Source organism: Ovis canadensis, chromosome X, assembly GCF_042477335.2.
Source record: "Ovis canadensis isolate MfBH-ARS-UI-01 breed Bighorn chromosome X, ARS-UI_OviCan_v2, whole genome shotgun sequence".
NCBI lineage: Eukaryota > Metazoa > Chordata > Mammalia > Artiodactyla > Bovidae > Ovis > Ovis canadensis.
In genome coordinates, this window is record NC_091727.1 from 107,316,725 (window position 1) to 107,339,730 (window position 23,006).

The window sequence follows — 23,006 nt, forward strand, 5'->3', positions numbered from 1 at the left end:
TCACTTTCTGCCATAAGAGTAGTGTCATCTGTATATCTGAGGTTATTGATATTTCTCCCAGCAATCTTGATTCCAACATGAGCTTCATCCAGCCCAGCATTTTGTATGACCTATTTACTCTGCATATAGGTTAAATAAGCAGGGTGACAATCTACAGCCTTGACGTACTCCGTTCCCAATTTGGAACCAATCTTTTGTTCTATGTCTGGTTCTAACCGTTGCTTCTTGACCTGCATACACGTTTCGCAGGAGGCAGATAAAGTGTTCTGGTGTTCCCATCTCTTTAAGAATTTTCCACAGTTTGTTGTGATCCACACTGTCAAAGGCTTTAGTGCACTAAATGAAGCAGAAATAGATGTTTTTCTGGGACTTGCTTTTTTGATGATCCAACGGATGTTGGTAAGTTGATCTCTGGTTCCTCTGCCTTTTCTAAATCCAGCTTGAACAATCTGGAAGTTCTTGGTTCACGTACTGTTGAAGTCTAGCTTGGATAATTTTGAGCATTACTTTGCTCACATTTGAAATTAGTGCAATTGTGCAGTAGTTTGAACATTCTTTGGCATTGCCCTTCTTTGGGACTGGAATGAAAACTGACCTTTACTAGTCCTGTGGCCCCTGAGTTTACCAAATTTGCTGGCATATTGAGTGCAACATTTTCACAGCCTCATCTTTTAGGATTTGAAACAGCTCAGCTGGAATTCCATCAGATCTACTATCTTTGCTTGTAGTGATGCTTCCTAAGGCCCATTTGACATCCCACTCCAGGATGTCTGGCTCTAGGTGAGTGATCACACCATCATGGTTATCTGGGTCATTAAGATCTTTTTTGGTAGTATTTTTGTGTATTCTTGCAACCTCTTATTAATATCTTCTACTTCTGTTAGATTGATCCATACCATTTCAGTCTTTTATTGTTCCCTTCTTTATATGAAATATTCCCTTGATATCTCTAATTTTCTTGAAGAGATCTCTAGTCTTTCCCATTCCATTATTTTCCTCTATTTCTTTGCACTGAGCACTTAGGAAGGCTTTCTTATCTCTCCTTGCTACTCTTTGGAACTCTGCATTCAGATGGGTATATTTTCCCTTTTCTCTTTTGTCTTTTGCTTCTCTTCTTTATCAGCTATTTGTAAGGCCTCCTAAGACAACCATTTTGCCTTTTTGCATTTCTTTTTCTTCAGTGATGGTTTTGATCAGTGCCTCCTGTACAATGTTATGAACCTCTGTCATAGTTCTTCTGGGACTCTATCAGATCTAATCCCTTGAATCTATTGTCACTTCCACTGTATAATCATAAGGGATTTGATTTAGGTCATGCTCAATGTATATTTGTTATTTTTGTTGGTCGTATGGATACTAAGTGAAATAGTACCAGAAATCATTGCAATAACTAGCCAGTATCTTGTTAAATGACAAATCTCTGCCTACCTATATAAAGGAAGGAGGTGAGAAGAATAATGAGTGGAAATTAGGTTAGCTGCTTTTTAGTTTGAAAAAATAATGTTTAATGTTTAATAAAATAACCCTAAGTATATAATGTCATTATCCCCATTTTAAATATGGGCGAACCAAGGATTCAAAAGATTTGGCTAACTTTTATAAGGTAACACAGCTAACAATTATTAGTAGAAGTGGGATTTGAATTCAGGCTGATGGACTCCACAGCCTCCATACTTAACCATGAACCTTCTTGGTTCTACAGTTAGTTATATCTGTGACAAAGGGCATACAGGATATACATATGGTTGTTCAGGTTATGCACTGCACAACTCAAGGGTTGTTGTACTTATATTGGTTACATGCAGTGAATAACCTGTACACTTCTGTGGGTGGCCTTAGCTATCTGTATTTACTTGTCCCTAAAACATAAGGTTTGAACTAATTGTCACTGGGCCTCTTCTAGCTGAGAGTCTAGTATGAATGTGTGGATAATTTAAAAAAAATAACTTACAATAATTTGCTTTGGAGAGTTTTGTACATACATTTGAATTTGTTAATATCTGATGAAATGAATTCCTAGAATAAACCAGAGAAGCCCACAGCACTAGGAAGACCTGGAACTGGAGGATTAGGGGAGCTGCCTAGTTTCCTATCAGGTTCTCCATTCTATGAAGAGCCAGTTCATATCGGCAGCTGGTGCAATGAATGGCAGACACCAAATGTCCCTTTCTTAGATATCTGCAGGATTGAGATATGGGTAAGTGAATGAATTTGCAAGGCTTTCTTTGGGATGACGTATACTGCATGAGAATTAAATGTAAAGAGCTTCATAGATTTGTAAGCAGATATTCAAGTATATTAGGTGTTGTCTACAAAACCCATTTTAATGAAGCAATTAATTAAGTGAAACTTTTATGTGCTACCTGTCAGTAAGTTAAAAGCACAACTTGGTTGATAATAGTGTAGATCTATACATCCCTGTGTGTGTGCTAAGTTGCTTTACTCATGTCCAACTCTGTGCAAGCCCATGAACTGTAGCCCACCAGGCTTCTCTGTCCATGGGAATCTCCAGGCAAAAATACTGGAGTGGGTTGCCATGCCCTCCTCCAGAGGATCTTCCCAACCCAGGGATAGAACATTAGCTTTAGGTATTGTGATATCACTATCACTATATTAGGACTCAGACTATCCCCTCTTTGATACTTTGCTTTCTTTCAGTTAAATGATGCTTTCTGTAGGCATGCTTAACTGAAAAATAGATTAGCATGTTCTACTCAATTGTATTCCACCCTTGAATAGAAATCTTTTTAATACTTGCACATCACCATTAACGATACACAGTTAAATTTAAAAAGTATATAGCATTCTTGTTCTTTCCATCCTCCCACCTCCCCACCCCTTCCAGCAAGGCTTCTTTCTAACTTCTGAGAGTTAAAATTTCTCCCTATCCCTAAGAAACTTTCATGGCTCTGGCCCCTCCCTAAGAGTCACAGCCTCTGTAGCCTGTCTTCCTATGTGAACAGTTAACTTTGCTCCCTTATGAGAAATATAACTATCTGCTTACAACTAACCAAAGTCAGGAATTCCTTTGTCATTTCTAATGTTCCTCAAGCTTTAAGATGACTTCTTATTTCCTACTCCTGTCATACTGGTTTATTCATCATTCCTTCGCTCCATCCTTCACCTTCCTGCCTAAGAGCTCTTGCTTAGGCTGATTTCCTTTGCCTGAAATTTTTCTCCTCTACTCATTTCTTTCTGCCTGTCACCCTCTCCATTCAAAGCCCAATTCAAATTGCACTTCCTCTAATAAGTCTTTCCATCTTCTATACCCTACAGCAATTTGCTTATACTTTGATGATAACTACAGCGACTGCATTTGCTGAACTCTAAATCAGGACACATGCTTTGACAACGATAAGTATACTTATAGGAACAATGTGATAGATTATTTGAAATCAAGATGGTTCCAGACAATTCATAGTACATGTTTGCCTTAATTGTAGCATTCATTACAGTCTGCCTTGTGTTGGCGTTAATTATGTATTTGTTTGGATCCTTCCTGATGTTGTGAGCAAGAATTTTTGTCATATGCATCCTTGTATCACCCCACACCTGTCAGATTCCTTTGTCTTCTGTAGGCAATCTTTTTTTTTTTTTTTTTAAATGCGGTCATCAAGTACTTTTTAAGTTCATGTGATGTGGCGGGTACTGTGCTAGGTGCTGAGGATGAGATGAAGTATTTTTTTCCACCATGAAATAAACTACCATGAGATAAGTGCCGTGTTAGGGTAGACCTGGAACACCCAGAAGTCCCCCTCATCCAGACTTGGAGAGTTAAGGAGGCCTTGAAGGAAGAAGTTTATAAACATAGAACTGAAGGATAGGAAATATTTTGTCAGGGAATGGTACGGCTTGGGGCTCAGGGTAGGGAGAACAGTCTGTATAAAGGTCCAAAGGTGAGCAGAGGGAGCAGCTTGTTGCAGAAACTCCTTTTTTTTTTCCTGTCCCATCTGGCCTGCGAAGTGGTGAGTGAGACAAGAGGCTAAAAATGGGAGCGAGCCACTGGGCCAGGTGCTTGGGATATAGGCATGAATAAGACATGACCTCTGATCTCCCAGAATTTACATTAAAGAGAAGAACTTCCTGGTACTGTAAGAACATGGGTTAAGGCACCTCACCCTCCCAAGGGCAGGGAAATTTCACCATAAGATGTGAGCTTTAAGCTGAAATTCAGATCACTAAGTGCTGAAGGAATTAAACTGCTAGCAGTTAGCTATTTTGCTTCTTCTGCTTTTCTGAATCTTAGCACAGGATGGAAACTGGCAGTGTCTCTTCTGTGCTTCCTTGCTGCTAACTCTCCACTCTACATCTATGCTGAAATAGACTGATTACATAAAACAGAATCCTTTTTCCCCTTCCAATCAGAAAGCAGTTTCTCAAGTCACTTTATGACTTGGCTTGAAGCTTCTTCTCTCTTTTCTGATCAATATTTTAACTGAGTCTTATGTAAAATGAAATTTGCATTTAGGTGTTCCCGTAGCAACCATCACGCAAAATCAAATACATCTGCTTTCAGAATCAGTTCATCTTTTGAAAAACCTTGTAGTTACCCAATTTTCTGTTACGAGCAAAATTGCTTTCTAAATGGGCTAACAGCTCTTTTGAAACAAAGCATTTTAAGAACCATATTTAAATGGAATATATGAGGTTTTATAATAGAGATAAGCAGCTTTACCATTTATTTAATCAGTCTGTCAGGCAAGCAATAAACATTGATTATTACCTATAGGTGCTGTGTATTCCAGAGGTGACAAAGATATGGACCTTGCTGTCAAAAATCTTGTGAAAGGAAAGACACCTACAGTGATATCTATAATACAAGGTTTAAAGATAATGATGCTCATTAAATGTGGGAGCTGGCACATAGGAGTTTGATTCCGTCAGATCAGTTCAGTTCAGTCACTCAGTCGTGTCCCGACTCTTTGCGACCCCATGAATCACAGCACACCAGGCTTCCCTGTCCATCACCAACTCCTGGAGTTCACTCAAACTCATGTCCATAGAGTCGGTGATGTCATCCAGCCATTTCATCCTCTGTCGTCCCCTTCTCCTCCTGCCCCCAAGCATCAGAGTCTTTTCCAATGAGCCAACTCTTCGCATGAGGTGGCCAAAGTATTGGAGTTTCAGCCTCAGCATTAGTCCTTTCAATGAACACTCAGGACTAGTCTCCTGTAGGATGGACTGGTTGGATCTCCTCGCAGTCCAAGGGACTCTCAAGAGTCTTCTCCAGCACCACAGTTCAAAAGCATCAATTCTTTGGCACTCAGCTTACTTCACAGTCCAACTCTCACATCCATACATGACCACTGGAAAAACCATAGCCTTGACTAGACAGACCTTTGTTGGTAAAGTAATATCTCTGGTTTTTAATATGCTATCTAGGTTGGTCATAACTTTCCTTCCAAGGAGTAAGTGTCTTTTAATTTCATGGCTGCAGTCACCATCTGCAGTGATTTTGGAGCCCCCCAAAATAGTCTGACACTGTTTCCACTGTTTCCCCATCTATTTCCCATGAAGTGATGGGACCAGATGCCATGATCTTCGTTTTCTGAAAGTTGAGCTTTAAGCCAACTTTTTCACTCTCCTCTTTCACTTTCATCAAGAGGCTTTTTAGTTCCTCTTCACTTTCTGCCATAAGGGTGTTGTCATCTGCATATCTGAGGTTAGTAATATTTCTCTCACTAGTCTCGATTCCATTTTGTGCTTCCTCCAGCCCAGCGTTTCTCATGATGTCCTCTGCATATAAGTTAAATAAGCAGGGTGACAATATACAGCCTTGACGTACTCCTTTTCCTATTTGGAACGAGTCTGTTGTTCCATGTCCACTTCTAACTGTTGCTTCCTGATCTGCATATAGGTTTCTCAAGAGGCAGGTCAGGTGCTCTGGTATTCCCATCTCTTTCAGAATTATCTGGGTCATGAAGATCTTTTTTGTACAGTTCTTCTGTGTATTCTTGCCACCTCTTCTTAATATCTTCTGCTTCTGTTAGGTCCATACTGTTTCTGTACTTTATTGAGCCCATCTTTGCATGAAATGTTCCCTTGGTATCTCTAGTTTTCTTTCTTTTTTTTTTTTTCTAGTTTTCTTGAAGAGATCTCTTATCTTTCCCATTCTATTTTTTCCCTCTATTTCTTTACATTCATCACTGAGGAAGGCTTTCTTATCTCTCTTCTTGCTATTCTTTGGAACTCTGCATTCAGATGCTTATATCTTTTCTTTTCTTCTTTGCTTTCCAGCTCTCTTCTTTTCACAGCTATTTGTAAGGCCTCCCCAGACAGCCACTTTGCTTTTTTGCATTTCTTTTCCATGGGGATGGTCTTGATCCCTGTCTCCTGTACAATGTCATGAACCTCCATCCATATTTCATCATGTGCTCTATCAGATCTAGTCCCTTAAATCTATTTCTCACTTCCACTGTATAATCATAAGGGATTTGATTTAGGTCATCCCTGAATGGTCTAGTGGTTTTCTCTACTTTCTTTAATTTCAATCTGAATTTGGCAATAAGGAGTTCATGATCTGAGCCACAGTCAGCTCCTGGTCTTGTTTTTGCTGACTGTATAGAACTTCTCCATCTTTTGCTGCATCAATCTGATTTTGGTGTTGATCATCTGGTGATGTCCATGTATAGAGTCTTCTTTGTACTTCTATATAATCAATAAGTTAAATAAAAATTATAATGGGCATTAGAAAATATTTTGAATTTAATGATAGAATTTATATCAATACTATGGGTTATAACTTTTATTAGAGGAATATTTGTATTCTTAAATATATTAGTAAGATGATAAGCTGAAAAGGAATCATATAAATATCCATTACTTGAAATTAGAAGAAAAGCAGCAAATTAAATTCAAGAAATATAGGTAAGGAATTTGGGATTGACATGTACACACTACTAGATTTAAAATAGATAACCAACAAGGACCTTCTGTACAGGACATGCAAGTTTGCTCAATGTTCTGTAATAAATGGGAAAATAATTTGGAAAAGAATGGATACATGGAACTGAATTATTTGCTATACACCTGAGAGTAACATTATTATTCTACTCTCCCCCAATATAAGATAAAAATTAAAAAAATAAAATTAATTATCTTCTGATAACCGGAAATATCTAGGAGCAAGAAAATAAAGACAAGAACAGATAGGAAATAGAAAACAAACCTACAGTAGAGAAATTCAACAGCATGAAAAGTTGGTTGTTTGAAAAGATTAATAAAATATATAAATTTCTAACAACATTATCCAACAAAGATGAATATCCAGTGTGAGGGATGAAAAGGGAGATATCCCAATAGATTTTTAAATATGAAAAAATGATATGACTAACTTTATGCTGATAAATATGAAAATGTAGATGGTATGGACAAACTCCTAGGAAAATATAACTTACTAAAACGGGCAGAAGAAATAGAAATTTATAAACAGTCTTAAAGCTTTTGACATGGTTTGTGTTGTTATGTACTTAATATTTTGTACTATGATTTTTTTTCACATAACAGTTTTACATATTATATATAACAAATTCCTCTCATTTGTCACTTTTAATGCCTACAAAAGATCTCTTTGTTACCATTTCAGTAATAGATAACATTTGGACTCTACCTATTTTTATAAAAGTTGTACAGAGAACTGCCATAAGAATCATAGTACTAATCATGTTTTCCTTTTGGAAAAAATAAAACATGATTTATTTCCCAAGGGGTGTATTCCCTACAGTGAAATTGCTAGAAAAAAATATGAATGATTTCTTTATTCTTTTTGAATATAGCCTAATTACCATCCTGCAACACTGAGTCAATTTACAGAGCCAACAGCAATGTATTAGCATACCCATTTCCCCAAATTCTTGCTTGCTATTGAGTCTATAAACTGTTATTGTTAATTTATTAGATAAGCAATGAACTTTTAACTTATATTCATTTAATTACTATCGAGCCTTTCTCTTTTTCCACATGATGATATCCTATTTCACTTCTTTTTATATAAACTGCCTGTTCAACTTTGTTAACTTATCAAGTAGAATCTGAGTATTAGCCTGATATATGTGCATTAATTTTTTATTCAAGTTGGATAGTGAGCCTTTATCAGTTACATTTTTCTCATGAATTTTTCCCATTATGATACTTTCTTTTGATACTCATTTTATTACATTTCATAGCTTAACAGCCTTTTTATTTTTAAGACATTTGAATACATTTGTCTTGTATGAGATGACATACTCTATTTCTTTAAAAGTCAGAAATATATCTCCCTTCCATAGCTGGAATAAAATGCCATTTCATAGCAAGCGATCTGATTCACTAACCCAGAGCTCTTTAAATCCTCATAGTTGGAACCACTTAACCTCTGCTTGTATACTAAGCCTAGACTGGATCAGTTTTCTACTAACTTGGTTTCTGCCTTATTCTTGTCATTGTCCATGTACCTTGCACAACAGTTCTATGAAAGGGCCTCTGCTTTGATGATCTACATAGTATTCTCATTCTTATAAGACTAGGACTTTGCTTTTTCCTCCCCTGTTCTTTTAGGAACCTGTGTTTTTTTTTTTGAAATCCCAGACTAGCGACTGGGACTGCAGAACTTGCACCTCATCTCTGAACATCATCTCCGTAGGCAAATAATACCCATCTCTATTGCTACTCACGGAGAAGGCAATGGCACCCCACTCCAGTACTCTTGCCTGGAAAATCCTATGGATGGAGGAGCCTGGTGGGCTGCAGTCCACGGGGTCGCTAAGAGTCAGACACGACTGAGTGACTTCACTTTCACCTTTCACTTTCATGCATAGGAGAAGGAAATGGCAGCCCACTCCAGTGTTCTTGCCTGGAGAATCCCAGGGATGGGGGAGCCTGGTGGGCTGCCGTCTATGGGGTCGCACAGAGTCGGACACGACTGAAGCGACTTAGCAGCAGCATTGCTACTCACATTGTTGTGCTTTACCTGTCTACCAGGTCATCAGCATCTGCCCCCTCTCCTGGCTTTCCCTAATGCTGACTGCTTACCTGGACTGCCATCTCTTGTTCTCCAGGCATTGGCCTGCCTGGCTGGACTTCTTCGCCATCACCTTTAGCTGAATCTGTCTTAGCCCATAGTTGTGAATATATTTTTATTTTCAGATACTACCTTTGTTTGTCTAACTTCTCCTGACACTGAATTTCAATTCTTTAAACACACTTTTACCTTATAATTTAGCAAAATACTTTCTCATTAAAGCTTTGATTGTTATATGGCATTTGTTACAAATGTACAGTATAAGGCATTGGTCCAGGTTATTTATTTATTTTTATTTATAACCATTTTTACCCTGGCAAAACATTTATAAAGGATTCTATTATCCATTTCTATGTTACTTATATTTTTTACAATAGCTTTAGTTATTATTATAATAATTTGAGTCTATTTCTAAGTGTTCTGTACCACTGATTAATCTTTCTTGTTAAAATATCACACAATTCTAACAAATATTTTGTAGTATATATATGTGAGTTTGAGTGTGCTTTTCTTGAATCTTTCTAACAATGAGATAGGTATATTTCTTCATTTATTTAAATCTTCCATTTTTCACTAATTAAGGTCTCAGTTTTCTGTGTGTCATAAACTTAATGCACAAGCATTAGTGTTTTTAATAGTTACTGAGGATGTAATCTCATTTCTTTTTTGAATTATTCATTGTATTTTCTGTATTATTAGTATATAGGGCTGCATTTAATTTATTTTTGTGGATTTACTTCACTCCACAATTCTGATAAACTCATTTTATTACCTCTGGTAATTTTTTGGTTGACTTCTTTGGATTTTCTGAGTACTCTATATTCAGGTCATAAGCAAAAAAATGATTTTTAGTATCTCCCTTTCCTAAATGTACTTTCAATTCCTTTTTTTTTCTCTCTAATAATCTTAGTCAATATTCCATTAAAAGAAAGTGGCAACCAGGAAAAAAAAAATTGTGGAGTTCTATTTTGCCTATTCTTGATTTTAAAAGAAGTAATTCCATTCATGCTGCTGCTGCTAAGTCGCTTCAGTCATGTCTGACTCTGTGCGACCCCATAGTCTGCAGCCCACCAGGCTCCCCCGTCCCTGGGATTCTCCAGGCAAGAACACTGGAGTGGGTTGCCATTTCCTTCTCCAATGCATGAAAGTGAAAAGTGAAAGGGAAGTCACTCAGTCGTGTCCGACCTTAGCGACCCCATGGACTGCAGCCTACCAGGCTCCTCCGTCCATGGGATTTTCCAGGCAAGAGTACTGGAGTGGGGTGCCATTGAATTCCAGTCATACTTCTCTATTAAATGTATTATTGGTTCTATTGTTTAAATGTGCCCTTTTCATGTCAGGAATGAAAATATTTAATTTTGTTAATCAAGAAAATATGTTGAATGTCACCAGTGTTTCTTGGCAGCTAATTGAAAAAATAATTTATTTTCCCATTAACAGGTTATTATTAGCCTGTATTCGTAGAATAAATGGTAATAGTTATAGACGGTGTGGGACAGGGAAGCCTGGCATGCTGCAGTCCATGGGGTCGTAAAGAGTCAGACATGACTTAGTGACTGCACAACAACAATAGTTGATACTTAAAAAAATTATATTCTAGTGTTCTATTTCTTAAGATTTTATTCAGATTATACACACATAAGTAGCTTGCATAATATATAATATATATGTGTATATACAAACATACATTATTTGATGAAAAGAAAGATCAGCCTAGAATTCCCTTATTTGCTATTTTTCTTCTCAATTTAGAATAAAACCATATTTGCTTTATGTAGTAACATGGGTAACATATCTTCTTTTTCTGTATTTAAAAATAGTTTGAAGCAAAAGAATGTGTAATCTTAAGAAAGTTTAAAAGAAGTTCTACTGAGTCTGTCAGTTCCAGTTGACTTAAGCATTTGTCTTAAAAATTACTTTTTTTATGTTTTGAAGCATATGCATTCTTTATTTCTTATGGTATTGATTTTTTAAATTTTTTAGTATAAATTTATTCTTTTTTATGATTACCAAATTTGACAGTACCCAAGAGGATTTATGTTTTCCTTGTATTCTGTTTAAAGCATGTGCTTGAATATATTTTTTGAACACTTACTGTGTGTCAAGCTCTCATTTAGTCACTAAGCATGAGGCAGTTAAAAAAATAGATACGTTTCTGTCCTGATTTATAGAGCTTAGATCTTGTCATGTGAGTAGAGTGTTCTACTTTTGATTGCCTTATCAGGGAAGGCCTTTCTGAAGAGGTGATTTTTAAGCTGAGTCTGCCAAGGAAAGGGCTGGGGGAGGAGTATCCTAAGCAGGATGAACAATAAGAGCAAAAACCTTGAGATGGGAGAGAGCCTTATATGCCTGCAGTTCACATTTTCCCCTTTTAATTTATTGATAATAATCTTTTCTTTGCCAGTTGTAGTGTTTTTCCCTTATAACCCAATCATAGGCTTTATTTATTAACTCTGCCATTTTTTCTTTCTGTATTTTACTTCCGTTTCATCTTAGTGTTCTTGTTTCCCTTTTCTTTTTGGCTTATAATACTTGATTCTCTTTCTGTTCCTAAGCAATTGGATTTTTTTTTTTCTTTTACTGAACAACAGTAAGACTCCTGTATCCCATTGAACTTCCCTCCCTATTAGTATCAGTAGCTAGTATAGCCTGAACTTGGCTTGTGACCATCCTTTGGGAAGTGGAAAGGCATTATAGCATGCATTTTTACCCTAACCTTAGGGCTAGTTTAATTCAAATTGTACTGTGTAGTTTTTTCTTTGTAATGATTTCTTTGCTTAGTTTTTTTGGGGAAGGAACTTCGATCATCACAATTATGTTGTTATTTCAAATAATAGCACTTATTTTTATGATGATTACAAAATTTATTACCTTTTGCATTAGATCTATTTGTAGCCATATCCTCTTCTTTTCTGAAGCAAGATAGAATGCAAAAACGTGCATAGTTTTTTATAAGTACTTTTAAGTGAAGGTTTTTTCTTTTTAAGTTAAAACTGAGGTATAATTTACATACAGTAGAATTCACCCTATTTAGCATATAGTTCTATAAGTTTTGACAAATGCAAACCAACAAAATTAAGATATGAATCAGTTCCAGTGCCCTCCCCCCAATCGCTTTTCCAGTCCTACTGTTTTCCCTTTTCTAAAATGTCGTATAAATGGAATCTTACAGCGTGTAGTCTTTTGTGATGGTTTCTTTCACTTGTTACAATGGATTCGACATTCATCCATGTAGTTACATATCTATGGTTAATTCCTTTTAATTGCTAACTCAATTATACCATGTAATATACCACAATTTATTTGTGCACTAATTGACAGGACTTTTTTCCAGATTTTGTTGATTAAGAATAAATCCTGTATAAATACTCACATGCATGTTTTTCTGTGAGCATAAGTTTCATTTCACGTAAACACCTAGGAGCATAATCATTGGCTTATATGGTAAATGTAGGTGTTTTTTTTTTTTTTTTTTTTTTTTTTTTTACCAGAAACTGCCAAACTCGTTTGGAAAGTGGTTGAGCCATTTTACCTTCCCACCTGGGAAGAGATTTAGTTCATTATATATCTCTTTTTCAGGTGCTAGAAAGAAAGTGAAGTCGCTCAGTCCTGTCCGACTCTTTGCGACCTCATGCACTGTAGCCTACCAGGCTCCTCAATCCATGGGATTTTCCAGGCAAGAGTACTGGAGTGGGTTACCATACTCATGTTTTTATTGCTTTTGGCCAATGGTAGTTATAAGGTTTTCAAAGCAAAGAGAAGATATGGTGTGTAACGTTTAAAATTTGTTATAATTTTCACAGCAAAGATAAAAGCATGTCACAGGTAGTATTTTATAAAATGTCAAATCCATTCACTGATTTTGTTTTAATTTTGCAGTTTTCTTTTTGGCTTGTCTAGCTTCTAAAAAGTGATGAGGTCTAAGATAACTATTTTGAATGGAGTACTGTCTTAGCAAGTAATGTTATACTGAGAATGAATTAAAAATTGGGTACTTAAGACAGGAATAGCATATTGAAAGCCTTTTTATTTTTATGTAACTTTACATTTATTTACTTAATGAACAAACATTTGTTGAGTATTACATGCAAGTAACTGGGCTGTGTGTTGTGGATGGTACAAAGATGTGTGAGTCCCTGCTACCAAACCAGCTCCCATGGGGTCACTTGCTCAGTCAGCTTTTCCATTTGATATATAAAAGGCTGTATTATGTATACAGTTGTTGCTGTCTTTGAAATGCAACAAAACTAGATTCAAAGATATTTCTAATAAGTGGGCTGATAAGGATTTCTTTACAATTTGCTATAGGATTAAACTTTAAATGCACTAATATATTTTAAATGGTGGTGGAATGACTGACTCATAGTAAGCATTCCAAATTGATACCTTTAAAAAATTATTTCTATGATATTTACAATTTATAATCTAGTAGTCAAAATGTATACCATGTTGTAGCTTAATTGCCTTGTATAAGCATGATATAGTTCTTTTGTTGTGGAACACAATCTTCATCAAAGGTAATTGTTTGATGAAATAAGTTCTAGTCATTTTGCTATTGTTAGAGTATTCTTATTTTAGACGCCTGGAATATATACTAGTACAAGGAGCAAAACTCCAAAGACCACTTATTTCCTTAAAAAGAAACAATAGTTTATATAGTTGGTGCTTGGCAATTGAGAGACAGATTCTAGCTAGCTCACTGATACAGAGACAGCTTACAAGGTTGCAAGTTTTAAAAATGGAAAAATACCTATTGAAACAGCTGAAGAAGAACCAAAATGCAGAGTATCACAAGCAGAGAAGTGTGAACTCTCAAAATATGAATGTGTTGACCTTTTTTTTTGTTTGTTTTGGCTTTCAGTCCTGCAACCTACTAGAAGATGGAGGACTTTGGACATTTTGGTGAGCTGGGATGAACTTTCATTTCAAATCTCTTGGATCCAGTACCATTTTCCTATCTGTATATGGTTTTGTGCCTGAGTCCAGGGAAGAAGTCGTTAACTTGGACAGATTTGTGGCCTGGTGTTGAGAAAATGTAGAGTTGTGGAGCCTTGGCCAAAAGAGATGCGCAGAGCCAAGTAGTTCGTAGCTGTGAACAAGAATAATTTCATGCCAGGGAGACTTCTTCAGCAGTTTGTCGTGTGTGTGTGTGTGTGTGTGTGTGTGTGTGTGTAGGTGTGTGTAGGTGTGTGTAGGTGCCTCTGCGTGCATGATCACATAATTGGTATTTTTCTGTACTTAGTGTCTTGCAACTTGTTTTTTCTTCACTCAGCAAAGTGTCTAGGAAGAGTATTTGTTGGTGCATGTGTATCTAGCTCATTCATTTTACTAGCTTTGTATCATTCTATAATATGAATGCTCTATAGTCGACTTAGCTGTTTTCTTATTCCTGCAGTTTTAGGTTGTTTCCAAATTGTCACTAGTAGAAACAGGGCTGCAATCAACAATTTTGTATATGACTGTGTGTTCAAATGCAAGTATTTTCTGAAAGGGTAATGGAGCTGATTAAAGTTGTTTTATCTGTGGGTACAAGCAATATTAATAATTATCAAATTGCCCTCCAGAGTTCTTCATGGCATTTTCTTCACATCTTATGCAAATATTATTAACAAAGTCAGACTTTAAAAAATTGAAGTGTAGTTGATTTACAATATTGTGCTCATTTCAGGTATACAGCATATTGGATCAGTATTTTTGCAGGTTATAATGCATGATGGGTTATTATAAGATAATGGCTATAATTCCCTGTGCTATATAGTAAATTCTTGTTGCTTATCTTTTTTTCAATTTTTAAATTGGAGGATAATTGCTTTATAGTGTTGTGTTGGTTTTTGCCGTACAACAGCGCACATCAGTCATATATGTATCCCCTCCTTCTTGAGCCTCTCATCCCCCTTCTATCCCACCACCCCCTAGGTCATCACAGAGTGTCAGGCTTGGCTCCCTGTCATATATATCAACTTCTGACTCACTGTTTTACATAAGGTAGTATATATATTTCAATGCTATTCTCACGATTCATCCCACCTTCTTCTTCCCCCACTGTGTCTACCAGTTCATTCTCTATGTCTGTCTATCTATTTTATATATAGTAGTTTGTATCTGTTAATCCTATACCTGTAATTTGGTTCTTCCCCCATGCTTGGTGGTTGTTCAGTTGCTCCGTCGTGTCTGACTCTATGTGAGCCCATGGACTGCAGCACGCCAGGCTTCCCTGTCCTTCACCATCTCCTAGAGTTTGCTCAAGCTCATGTCCATTGAGTCAGTGATGCCATCCAACCATCTCATCCCCCACCCTCTCTCCCTTGACAACCACAAAATTATTTTAAATGTTTCTGAGTCTGTTTTGCAAATACATTCATGTTTTATTCAGATTCCACATACAAGTGATATCATCTAGTATTTGTATTTCTCCAACTTACTTCCCTAAGCATAGGATTCTCTTGTTCCATCCATGTTGCTGCAAATGGCAGTATTTCATTTATTTATTGCTGAGTAATATTCCATCACACACACACATGTGTGTGTGATGTGTGTGTGTGTATATATATATATATATATATATGGTGTGTATGTATATATATATATATCACATGTGTGTGTATATATATATACATCTTCTTTATCCATTCCTCTGTTGATGGGCACTTGGGTTACTTCCATGTCTTGGTTATTGTAAATAATCCTGCTATGAACACTGGGATGTGTGTATCTTTTCAAATTACTGCTTTCTTTTTTTTCAGAGGTATATCCGGGAGTGAAATTACTAGATCATATGGTAGTTCTGTTTTTGTTTTTTTAACATCTCCATATTGTTTTTTGTTGGAGAAGGAGATGGCACCCCACTCCAGTACTCTTGCCTGGAAAATCCCATGGATGGAGGAGCCTGGTAGGCTGCAGTCCATGGGGTTGTGAAGAGTTGGACACGACTGAGTGACTTCCCTTTCACTTTTCACTTTCATGCATTGGAGAAGGCAATGGCAACCCACTCCAGTGTTCTTGCCTGAAGAATCCCAGGGACAGGGGAGCCTGCTGGGCTGCCGTCTATGGGGTCGCACAGAGTAGGACACAACTGAAGTGACTTAGCAGTAGCAGCATATTGATTTTTATAGTGGGTGAGCCAACTTACATTCCCACCAACCCTGTACAAGAGTTCCCTTTTTCTCCACACACTCACCAACATTTATTATTTGTAGATTTTTTGATGACAGCCATTCTGATAGATGTGAGGTGAAAACTCACTGTGGTTTTGATTTACATTTTTCAGTTAGCAGTGTTGAGCATCTTTTCACGTGCCTGTTAGCCATCTATAAGTCTCCTTTGTTCCAAAGTCTATTGAGATCCTCTGTCCAATTTTTGATTGGGTTGTTTCTTGTTTTAATATTCAGTTGTATGAGCTATTTGTATGCTTTGAATGTTAATCCCTTGTCAGCCACATCATTTGTGAATGTTTTCTCCCTTTCTATAGGTTGTCTTTTTGCTTTGTCAATGGCTTCTTTGCTTTGCAAAAGCTTTTAAGTTTATTAGGTCCCACTTGATTAACAAAATCAGACTTTAAATTTTTTTGTAAATAATATGTGAAAATTAATAGCTTATATTTTTGACTTGCATTTCCTGAGAATTAATGGGTTAATTATTTCTTTGTGTGTTTATTGGCCATTTGTGTTTTTTGTTTCTGTAAATTGCCTGTGCAAATCATTTGCCTTTTTAACCTACTGAGTTGTCATTTATTTTATGGATTTGTGGGAGTCTTTGATTATTCCTGATTGGTTAAACGCATTCCAAATATCTTCTCCCTGTCTGTTACTTGCTTTCAACTTTGGTTTAATAATTTTTTTGCATGCCATTTTTACATTTTAGTATAGTAAAATTTGTTATTTTCTTCTGTTATGAGTTTTGCATGTGTGAATCATTTTAAAAGGAGATCTTAAACTTTTATCTCAAGCTCCTAAAATATTTTCTTCTAGGATTAATAGAGTTTTCATTATTTATTTATTTTTAATGGTTTAATATATTTGAAATAAGTATGTGTTTATATGCATGTATATGTGACACGTGTCTGTCTGAGGCAAGTGAGGTTAATTTTTTTCTTAAGCATTTGGTATGTTAGGTTCCAGAATACTTGAGATGTTCCTTCCCCCATCCCCCTTCCTCTTGTCCAGTGTCCTTCTCTCTCCTTATACCTGGTTCCTCCATCTTTATACTTGTGTTTGCCTTCTGGTTCATATACTACATACACCAGTTTTCAGTCACCATTTCTGTTTGGTCAGCTTATTCTAGGGGGTTCCACAGATGTAGAATAGTTTTTTCTCTTGAAGACCTAGAAAGATTAGAAAGTTATCCAAAGTCAGAACAAGCAGAAGGTCAAAGCTATGATGTCAGATCTATCTTAAGAAGACAGAAAATAGCATTTATTAGCCCTTAATACATGTAAGACAGTGTATAAGGTATTCAATCATAGTTGTAATACTCTCAGCATCTCTATAAAGTAGTTATTACCCCTACTTTTTACATGAGGAAACTGGGGCTCAAAGTGGTTGAGTAACTTGCTTAAGGTCATGTGAATAGTATATCAGTCAGAATTTTCCAGAGAAACAGAACCAGGAGGCAATATGGAGATATTTACTTATTTATTACCTGGAGAGGGAAGTGGCAACCCATTCCAGTGTTCTTGCCTGGAGAATTCCATGGACAGAAGAGCCTGGCAGGCTACATCCATGGTGTCCCAAAGAGTCAGACACGACTGAGTGACTAAACCACAACCACCCACTTATTTATTATTAAGGATTTGGCTTATGAGATTATGGGGGGAGGCCAGTCTAAAATTTGTAGTGCAGGTTGGCACGTCAGAAACCCAGGCAGGAGTTAATGTTTTAGGCTTGAGGCAGAATTTCTTTTCTGTTAAGGCATTCAACAGACTTCGTTATCAATGATAATCTCCTTTACTTAAAGTCAACTGTATATATTAATAACATCTACAAAATACTTTCACAAATAACACCTAGATTAGCAGAATGGGTGAGCTCTATAGTCTAACCAGTTTGACACAAAATTCAGCATTACAAGTGGTTAAGTGAAAGAAATGGAATGTGAACCCTTTCATGATTGGCTATAAAAACCCCCATTTGTAGCATCAAGAGCCTGTCTTATTTTCTTCTATCAGAGTTTTTGCAATAAATATATAAATTTAATTAATTTTTACTGGATGAATCAGTAAAATCAACTACCTAAATAACTGAATCTTTTTACTTTATGAACTCTAGTTTCTCTGGGACTCAGGGTTTTTGCTTTAGGTTCTGTGCTGTTGCAACTGCCTGCTTGCTTGGCCTAACGATTAATCAGATATCCAGAATCATGGGATTACTTTCCAGTGGCCTACCTATCCTTCTCATATCTGGTTTTGGACCTCCCCTTTCCTGCATGTCAAAAGCAGTGTAACTGGTAGTGCTTCCTGGTTCAGGTGTCTGCATTTTTTTCAGGGCCCTGAATTGTAGGCCCCAGGCTTTCTCAGAGTCTCCTCTGATAACGTCCCAAACTGAACCCTGGTTCATGACTTTAAGGGTTTCATGGTAGATATCAGTGATCATGGTCCAGGATTAGAATTAACAAGCAAGAGACTAGGCTGAATCTATACTAATCTCAGGGCTTTTCCTTGAATTTGGCTTGTTACTGCTGATGTTTTTATTTTATTTTTTAATATAAATTTATTTATTTTAGTTGGAGGTTAATTACTTTAAAATATTGTATTGGTTTTGCCATATATCAACATGAATCTGCCACAGGTATACACGTGTTCCCCATCCTGAACCCCCCTACCTCCTCCCTCCCTGTACCATCCCTCTGGGTTGTCCCAGTGCACCAGCCCCAAGCATCCAGTATCATGCGTTGAACCTGGACTGGTGATTCATTTCATATATGGTATTATACATGTTTCAATGCCACTCTCCCAAATCATCCAACCCTCACCCTCTCCCACAGAGTCCAAAAGACTGTTCTATACATCTGTGTCTCTTTTGCTGTCTCGCATACAGGGTTATCGTTACCATCGTTCTAAATTCCATATATATGTGTAAGTATACTGTATTGGTATTTTTCTTTCTGGCTTACTTCACTCTGTATAATCAGCTCCAGTTTCATCCACCTCATTAGAACTGATTCAAATGTATTCTTTTTAATGGCTGAGTAATATTCCATTGTGTATATATACCACTGCTTTCTTATCCATTCATCTGCTGATGGACATCTAGGTGGCTTCCATGTCCTGGCTATTATAAACAGTGCTGCGATGAACATTGGGGTACACGTGTCTCTTTCAATTCTGGTTTCCTCAGTGTGTATGCCCAGCACTGGGATTGCTGGGTCATAAGGCAGTTCTATTTCCAGTTTTTTAAGGAATCCCCACACTGTTCTCCATAGTGGCTGTACTAGTTTGCATTCTCACCAACAGTGTAAGACGGTTCCCTTTTCTCCACACCCTCTCCAGCATTTATTGCTTGTAAACTTTTGGATCGCAGCCATTCTGACTGGTATGAAATGGTACCTCATTGTGGTTTTGATTTTGCATTTCTCTGATAATGAGTGATGTTGAACATCTTTTCACGTATTTGTTAGCCATCTGTATGTCTTCTTTGGAGAAATGTCTCTTTAGCTCTTTGGCCCATGTTTTGATTGGGTCGTTTATTTTTCTGGAATTGAGCTGCAGGAGTTGCTTGTATATTTTTGAGATTAGTTGTTTGTCAGTTGCTTCATTTGCTATTATTTTCTCCCATTCCGAAGGCTGTCTTTTCACCTTGCTTATAGTTTCCTCTTATCTTGTGATAATAATCATTCTACTAAAATGTGAGCACAGTGGGGAAAAACAGTTTAATTGAAAGGACTGTTAGTTGGATTCCAATTAATTGATTTTATGGTATTTGTTTATGAGAATGTAACAGTTATCCTGGCACTATCTTATTTAATATCTGCTGAAAACATCATTGAGTAGTGAGTTAAAATAATTGACAAGGAAGTCCATTGCCAGTCATTAACTGTTATGAAATTAGTGAGACTATAAACAAGCATGGTGGTAAATCAGAGTTCTACTTACCCAAATAAAGTGTAATTTACTCCTAGGAGTAGCACTTTCTCTACAGTGTTCGGACATCAGAAAGTACCCTGTACTGAGTTGGAAGAAATCAATGCTTCCTTTAGCTCACTAGCTTGATTATTTCTGGTGAAGTGACATGAGACCGCTAGATATGTAGATACTCATATTTAGCAATTGTAAAGAAATTTATTCTTAAAAAGGACACAGAAAAATAAATCCTTCACATAGCATTCTCATTATTGTTCTCCTAGATATGTTCCTGGAATAAGCTTGGCCCTTAGGATCATTTCCTAGCTCTGAATGGTTCCAGCACTTATATTGCTTTGGAATATTCACAAGTTATAAGAACACGATGATAATTCATTAATTTCACAAGTATGCCGACTGTATGCCTTCATAGCGCCTCCTATGTACCATACACCATTCTAGACAATTGAGGATAAACCTATGTATGTCATCGTAGAGTCCTTAATCCCTGCTCCAGCTAGCCTCACCCAAGATCAAACTTACCTTGGTCTTCTTAACAATGTACTTCAGCTTCAGTATCCCTGACGTGCTGTGTTCTGGATTTTTTTTCCCCACTTGGTTCCTAAAGGCCTGCCTGATTCTGAGGTTTAGTGGAGTCAGAGTGGATTCCAGACCTGACTCTTTCAGTTATCCTAAAGATTATACATTATTTCTTTTCATCTCCCCCCCCCTGTAGTTCACACAGTCAGATCATCTTAGAAGCCTATATGTAAGAGAGTGGAGGATGGTAAAAATTCTGGGTTCTGTAAGCAGTTAAGTCTTTGCTGTGTCACTTTACTGGGTGTATGACCTTGGGCAAGTGAATCTGAACATTAGTTTTCTCACCAGTAAAATGAGACTAACATCTGGGAGGAAATTAATAATATTACTTTGCAAGTAGGATGCCTAATATATAGTGCTCCAGAAATGGTATATATTGTTATTAAATTATTGCATGGAGCTGAGAAGATAATTGAAGAAGGAAATGGCAACTCACTCCAGTCTTCTTGCCTGGAGAATTCCTTGGACAGAGGAGCCTGGCAGGCTACACTCCATGGAGTCACAAAGACTCGGACATGACTGAGTGACTATCATTTCCTCAGAAAATAATAATGATTTTAAGGCTTGATGTATTCCAACAGTGAAAGTGAAAGTGAAGTCGCTCTGTCATGTCCAACTCTTTGCGACACCGTGGACTGTAGCTCTCCAGGCTCCTCTGTCCATGGGATTCTCCAGGCAAGAATACTGGAGTGGGTTGCCATTTCCTTTGCCAGGGGATCTTCCCGACCCAGGGATCGAACCCAGGTCTCTTGCATTGCAGGCAGATGCTTTAACCTCTGAGCCACCAGGGAAACCCATAGTACTGGGTACTAAACAAGCTAATCACTATAGTCAGCCTCTTTTCTGCTTCTTTCTCCTCCTTATCCCCAATTTCTAGATTTTCTAGGCCTTGTCGTTGCTGTTTAGTCACTCAGTTGTGTCCAGTTCTTTTGTGATCCCATGGACTGTAACCCGCCAGGATTCTCTGTCCATGGGATTTCCCAGGCCAGAATGCTTGAGTGTGTTATCATTCCCTTCTCCAGGAAATCTTCTTGACCCAGGCATCAAACTCACTTCTCCTGTGTCTCTTGTGTTACAGGCAGATTCTGTACCACTGAGCCACCAGGCAAGCCCTTTTTCAGCATTGTATCTCTCTATCTTAGTGATGAGGTGTCTGGGCTTAGCTTTGGTTTCTTTATCCTGCTGTAGCCTATATTAATGCAAAATAGTGCAAGTGCTGAATTGTTTAAGTAAATTAAATAGCATCCCAACAGAAGTTTAGTGGCCTGGAACTCTGAAAATATGTGGTCCTTGCAAGATTTTAGTGAGATGCAGGAGAGGAAAGTGGGAATGAAGGTAGCTTGTCTGATTCAGGTGTTTTAGAGGCCTTTATGTAGTCCCTTTTATACAGAGTACATCATGAGAAACGCTGGGCTGGAAGAAGCACAAGCTGGAATCAAGATTTCTGGCAGAAATATCAAAAGACCCTGATGCTGGAAAAGATTGAGGGCAGGAGGAGAAGGGGATGACAGAGGATGAGATGGTTGGATGGCATCACTGACTCAATGGACATGAATTTGAGTAAACTCTGGTAGTTGGTGACGGACAGGGAAGCCTGGCATACTGCAGTCCATGGGGTCACAAAGATTCAGACACCACTGAGCAACTGAACTGAACTGAGGTAGTCCCTGCTTTGGTAAAAAAAATTGAGTTTGCTCTGTTAGGCAATCCTAGCTGATCCCACATGTTTTACCATTGATGTTTTATAGTCATAAACATACCAGTCATGTTTTGTAGTCATGGGGTAAAGGGAAAAGAGAACAATAGAAGACATTAAAAGGATTGAAATCTCATTCTTTATTTGCCTCTTGACTAGTTATATGATCTTAGGTTGGACATTGAGGAAGAATCAAGGAATATTGGGTTGAAGGAGAAGATTTAGTTTGGACATGATCATTGTCCTCCAACATTTAAATTCTACTAAGTGGCCTCAGGTATAAGAGCAAAGACCAATGGATAGAAGCTGTAGTAAATATAGATTTTAACTAAATATGAGAAGGAAGCATTAAAAAAAGGAAATAAGTATCTACCTTAATGAGCTTCCCAGAACTCGGGTTTTTCCAGCACTTGGAAGGGATTCTAATGTCTGGTGGAGAATTAGGTAACAGGATCCTTAAGGATCTTTTCTATCTTGAGATTACATTTTAAAATCACTTCTGTGGACCTTAGTTATTCCATTTAAAATGAAAAGCATGTGTTATATGATTGTGTGATTGCTTTCCACCTTTAACTAGCTACAGTTTTTCTAATGAGCAACATGTGGAGGAAGTTCAAACCAGATTTCTTTATTATGGCTATTACCTGAGGCTTGCTTTG

The 23,006-nt window shown here is 37.2% G+C and overlaps 1 long non-coding RNA gene across 1 annotated transcript in view; it reads left to right on the forward strand.

Annotated features, from left to right (window-relative positions):
* LOC138931170 (uncharacterized) overlaps window positions 1-23,006 on the forward strand; it is an 854,662-nt gene that overhangs the window by 690,414 nt on the left and 141,242 nt on the right. The window contains exon 4 of the long non-coding RNA XR_011446432.1: window positions 13,860-13,900. This is a non-coding gene — a long non-coding RNA (uncharacterized lncRNA). The remainder of the gene's footprint in view (window positions 1-13,859; window positions 13,901-23,006) is intronic.